Raw genomic sequence first — 6,133 nt, 5'->3', positions numbered from 1 at the left:
TGGGAAAATCAAATACTTTTCATTATTGCATTCAATTTCTGTCTTATATTTCAAGCCACATCTAAATTCTACTTCTTGAGGCTCATGATGGTATGTTTCTTTATGAATCATACAGTTGTCAGCACCATGGGTCTTGGGTAAAGTTCACACACCAGATGAAACTAAACCATAAGGGACTTTTTGTTTGGTCTGTGAGGGTGAAATGGCACATTTAAATCAATTCTGTTTATATCCAGTGCACAAAAGAAGCTTATTCTTATACTCTGATACACCTCAGTATCAGGAGGTGAAGCATCAGGAGTAACATGGAATAAAGGAGGTCACAGACATTCCACCAAAATAAATATACTTTTTTGTACATGAGATGCCATGCCAGAGTCAATCCCATTTTTAGCCCTGTGGCTGACAGTCCGTAGGGACTGTGGTGTCTCCACACAGCTATGCTACATAGGCAGCCTGTGTAACTCTCATTGGGCCAGTAGATTCACATGGCAACACATTGTTTTGGAAAAACATCAGAGTTAAATTAAGGTTGTTTGTTTGGCTTGTTTTGGTTTTTTTGTTTAATTAAGTGCTAAGGAGAACTTAAGAATGATATGAACCACGTGAGGTCCATCACCAAGGGATTCCTCGCCACCATTTCTGTCCAGCCAGTCATCACTTTGAAAAGGCAGGCCAAGTTTTCTTAGCCAGTTTCATCTCAGGATCAAAACAGAATTCAGACCAATGAGGTTCTCTGAAACTTAAAAATAATAATTAAAAAAAAAAAGAGTAATATAGTCTCAGTTGCAATCCTCATATTGACCTTTGTGAGGCCAAGATCATTCCACCTACACCAACCACAACCCCGCTGATGCAACTGATGCAACCCAGAGATGTCAGGCAGATCACTTTGCTTGTCTCTGTAAAAGAATGTTGGGGACATGAATCCCAACAGAAGTTGCAATTGGAAAATGAGCCTCCTATAGAAATGCAGGGAATGTGCTGGAAGGAAAAGACCTTTCCTTCAGTCATGCAAAGTAAACCCACAGCAAGTATTCTCTTGCAGGTCTCTGTACTACCTGGATATTTCAGGTGTTGGAATTGTAATACTTCCTGATTTATAGCAGAACAAACCAAAACAAGCTTTAAAACAAAGGAAAGCATTTATTCCATTTTTTGCCCCAATGCTTTAGATTTGGAAAGTTGTGACAGAGAAACCCTAAAGTTGAAGGGAAACCAGACAAGGGAATTCATGGCTAAATAATTAACATTCTTACTATTACAGTCATGATGGCTGATAGACTGAGGGCAGGCTGCTCATAGTAAGGTGAGGCAGGTAGGACACGATGGAGAATGGTTTGAGTGGACAGTAATGCAAGTGTTACAGAGTAAAAAGCTGAGTTATATTTCCACCAGTGTGTGACCTGCTGACATGGTTTTAAACAGCACTACTCTTACTTAAAATGTGTTAAAACACAGTAATTAGCCTGAATTGTAGCATGGCTCATTTTTCTAGAGCTAATGATCAGGATTTCAGGAAGAAAAACTATGAAGACCACAAATAAGTGCAAGCCAGCATGGGAATACCTCCATGTTTGTGGACAGACTGCCCCATTTATTGCAAAAGCATTAACTGGGACATTTCTCATGGTGTTTGAAAGGGTAACAATTATATCCTCAGCAATATCCCAATTAAGAAAGTGTGCAAGAACAGGCTGATTATCAGAAACAGCACAAATATTTTATTTTCCTGCCTGAAAATAGTTGAAAGCAATAGGAACAAGTATCTGGTGCCAAAAAAATACAAATATTATCACTCCAGCATGGGATTCATGAGCCAGCTCTCAAATTTGAGTCCAAACACTGCTGACAATTCTTTAAAAAAAGTTCAGTAACATGTTTTTAAAAAATTCAACTGTTTCTGCAATTACTGTTTTCATCCAAATCACAAAGAAGAAGTATCAGAATGTGAAGAGAAAGGTCTGGCAGTCCTGCTGAGCAAGATGAAAACACAAGAAGAGCTAGAAGACTGACAAAAACAAACAACCCCTCTCAACTGTTTTTTTGGTCGGTCTTTTTTTTTTTTTTTTCACATTTCTCCAAACAAAAAATTAGGATAAGAGTTTGTATATTGAGGACAATATCTCTAAATTATTTGAAGTATTCTTCTCAATACTGATATTTATTAGAATATTATTTATTCACACTTGCTGATGGTGTCCTCTCCACCTGTCTGATATCAAAGGGATGTTAAAGCAAATTCCCCTGCTTCACCCTGTTTTCTGGGACAGATCTAGAGAGCTGTAAGAGCCTGTGGTGGCAGAGCACAAGCCAGTCCCTGGTGGTGCCTACATCCAGAGGCAAGCCAGGGTCCCAGGAGGTTGCACAAACACCTCCACCATCCTCGTGCAGGAACCACAGAGATCCACATCCCGACGGTGTGTGTTGCTGAGCCCTGGACTAGCTGGGGTGGACAGACAGCAGTTTGTCACCGTTGTCCGCAGAGAGGAGGGACAGAGGGAGATGCCTGAGCAGTTCCCGGGGTGAGATCCGAGAGGAGCAGGGACTGGGGCTCTGGAGGCAGACACAGGCACAGGTGTCCACAGCCAGAGTGCCGGAGGGAGGGTCACCTCGCCAGCGTGGGTCCAGATGGCATTGCACATGGCTCTCCTCCCGCCGGAGCCGTGTCTACTGAGGCAACACCTAAGGTCATGGCAAGGCTTGGCAGAGACCTTGCAGAGCTCCCTCTCCCCCACAGTTGCCTGATTTGGAAGGCCAGTGGGTTTGCAAATGACAAGCTGCTCTTCCCCAAGCTGGGGAGAGCTACCTGGTGACCTTCCAGAAGACAGTGCCTACCAGCCTTTGCCCTGGCATGAGTGACCTGCCTTCTCCAGGAAAAAAGCAAAGCAAAACACTGTGGTGCTCCTCCACCTATCCCAAAATTACAAGCGCAGGGGCAGTCATTCCTTTCCTAGAAGACCACTGCAGCATTATATGGCTTGTGATATGTACCCAGAGCAGCTGAGAGTATTGGATCTGGACTCAGAAGTAGCAGCTCCCACCAGCCAAGTGCTGTGCACCAGGCATGGAGGTAACACTGCTGCTTGTTAAGGGGCCTTGGATGGCAGATACGGTGCCTGATCCACTGGTTTCAACACTCCCAACAGAACTAGCACTTTCTACCCTAGGCTTCAACACTGTGTTCTTCCTCCTTGCCTTCTCCAACCCCGTGAGTGGCCACATACTGCAGTGCGTGTACGTATTGGTGGGATCTTCGCATGGGACCAAGTGTTAAATCCCTGTCTTTACCAGGGATACCACAGTGATTATGGGAGTGGGGACAAGTCCATGTCACACAGTGTGTGTCCCAGGGATGAGATTTAAGCAGCCCAGGATGCTGTAAGGGTAGCTCTCTCATGAGGAAATGACACGAGTCAAAGGAGATGATCCTCTCTGGGTCACCAATAGTAAAAGATACTTTGAGAGTGACATAAAGTGACAGGATAGTCAATCTTCTGCCCAGAACCACAAATTCCAGGAGTCTCGTGCCTTATGCATTGATTTGGACTATTTTCACAAGTTCAAAGAGCATGAAAATATCACTTAAATATAAAGAATACAGTTACAACTATACATCACTCAAGCTGAAGCAAGAATACTGTGCTGGACTGTACTGTGCACCTCAGTGTAGTATAAATATAATGAGAGGTGCACCAGCTTAACTTATAAAACATTCCTCATTCTCATCCTGGAGTTTAATTTGTTGTTGAGGCACATGCCACAGGCTGAGAATTTCAGCTCATTTAAGGAGTTATGACCCAGCACCATACCATGGCTACCATATTCCAAAAGACTGAACATTGCTGTTAATCACAGCTTCCCAGCAGATCCAGAGAGGGAATACCATAAAATTGTTTAGTAAACAGTGCATCTGCTTTGAATAAAGATGAAAGCCCAATTTTAAATATTTGAAAGTAATTTTTAAAGAAAAAAGAAAAGGCATAAATTCTTATTACACGTTTCCAAAAAATCCTTTTCTGCTGCTATTGCGGTGTACCTTCCTGGGATAAATGTGTGGTTTGCAGCATCTACATTACAATGTAGAACTCTTAGCACTCACTCACTTGATTCTGTAACACTTTTTTTTCCTCCTCGATCTTCTTTTGGATATGATTTCTTTAGTCTTGTCTACATGAGGAAAGTTAAGAAGCATAGCAATTCCAGGATAACTACTCTGTGATAGCTCCCTGTGGACACTTCACTGCAATAAAAAAAAGACTTTATTTGGGAATAATTACCGTGCATTGTGAGTAGTGGAATAATTATTCTAAAATAAAAACCAGCCTAATTCCAAGATAAAGTATATACACCCATGCAGGAGTTTTTGTCTGGTTTTTTGGGGTTTGGGTTTTTTACCCCAGAATATGAATTCTGTACAAGAGTAGCTAGAACACTTTCTTTTTTCCCCTAGAATAACTCTGTTAGTCCATTTTTCCTTATAGATAAGGTTATGATATTGAGTTAAATAAAATATCTGTCACCTGGATTCTTGTTACTTTGAAATGTAGTTTTTCTGAGTCCAAAATATTTGTGTTGGCAGCCAGTAGCAGGCTGACATGCCTTTCCTTGACAAGGATTTTCCATTCCTTAGTAACAGCAGGACTTGTCCTCCCCAGCATATTCGTTAGATAGGAAATCTGTAGCTAGAAGCCAAAGTGTTACAAATTTTATTTTGTGGGATCATGCTGGAAATTATCTTCTTTTTTGTATATCTCTAGCAAAAAGAACAGTTGTCTCTGGCCCATAAATCCAGAAGAATCATATTGTGACTGGCAAACTCTTATCTAATGTTTTGTCTCTCTCCCTAAATGCAACTGGCTATTTATTTTAAGCAATTAGGTAATGGACAAAGATTTGAGAAGGCCTCAATGCTTTGCCTGTTAAGCAAAGCTGAAATAGCTCTCCACCTGTCCAAGACACCGGCCAACCACAGGCATCTCTCCTGGATTTGTAGCACAGATTTTCCTCCAAGTTCACTCAGGCATTTCCTACCTCCTGTATTTATGACCTCTCCTGCCTTTGGATTTTAACTGGCTCTGCTCTCAGGCTGTGGGTGGAGAGAAATGTGTAAAACCACCTGCCCAGGATGATGTGTTTCCACTCAGCTTCAGGAAAAAAGGTTTATTCAGTAATTAAAAACTCTTTTTTGCCTTTAGATGTACCTAAGTGCTTCTAGCAGAAGCATAAGACATGCAAACAAATCCATTCCTCATCCATCTTGCTGGCCCACCTTTCCCTTTAAAGCCATGTAATTCTGTAACTTTGGTTGAAGGTGATCTTCAGGGTTCTTAGTCCTTTCATAATATGGCCTTTCATAATACGGCCTTTCATTTCTCTTCTTAGCCTTTGGCACTTTTAAGGAGGTCTGACAGCACAGGCTGTTTCAGATACAGAATGAGTTCATGATACTAATAGTGTTTTAGTGCACAGGCCAATGGAGATATTTAAAGCATCCCATGAACCATAAGGAGTTAAATTCAACTGTCTTCAATATGAATCAGCTTTATGTGCAGATGAATTGCCAGGCAAAGAGCAAACTGCAAATGTTGCTCCTGATTCTGTGTACACCAGCATTTTTGGTAATTTTTAAACATTCTATATTATCTTTTAAACAACAGATGGTGTTAATAAAATTATAAACCACACCCCATAAAATACCAAACAGCAATAGCATTTTCCACGGAAATAATACAAGGTATAATATTTCCACATTTATGAAAAGCTGAGCATGAAAAACACTCAGGTTGCAAAAGATAAGACCCAAAATACTCCTTTTCATTTCTTGTTAATGCAGCTTCAGCATTTTAATTAGTATCAATTGCTGCGAATAGAGTTTTGGATGTGTTTTAACTTGTTCAAAAGTTTCAAAAAAGAAAGTTTTTATTTGTTTGGTATTAGTCTCACTGCAAGTTCAGATGTGCAATATGTAAAAAAAAAGGATCTACTTTAAGAAATGGAGTTTGCTTTTAATCACTTACACTGAAAGAGATGGATGACATGTTAAGTTTTTCTGTGAGCTCTGAGTATTAAATTACTTAATAAAAGAAAAGTAAAATTTGGCAATGCTTGGTAAGTAATCAGAAAATAATGA

Source organism: Lichenostomus cassidix, chromosome 2 (genome assembly GCF_008360975.1).
Source record: "Lichenostomus cassidix isolate B80296 chromosome 2, HeHo_3.0, whole genome shotgun sequence".
NCBI lineage: Eukaryota > Metazoa > Chordata > Aves > Passeriformes > Meliphagidae > Lichenostomus > Lichenostomus cassidix.
Note: the sequence above shows the minus strand (reverse complement) of the source record.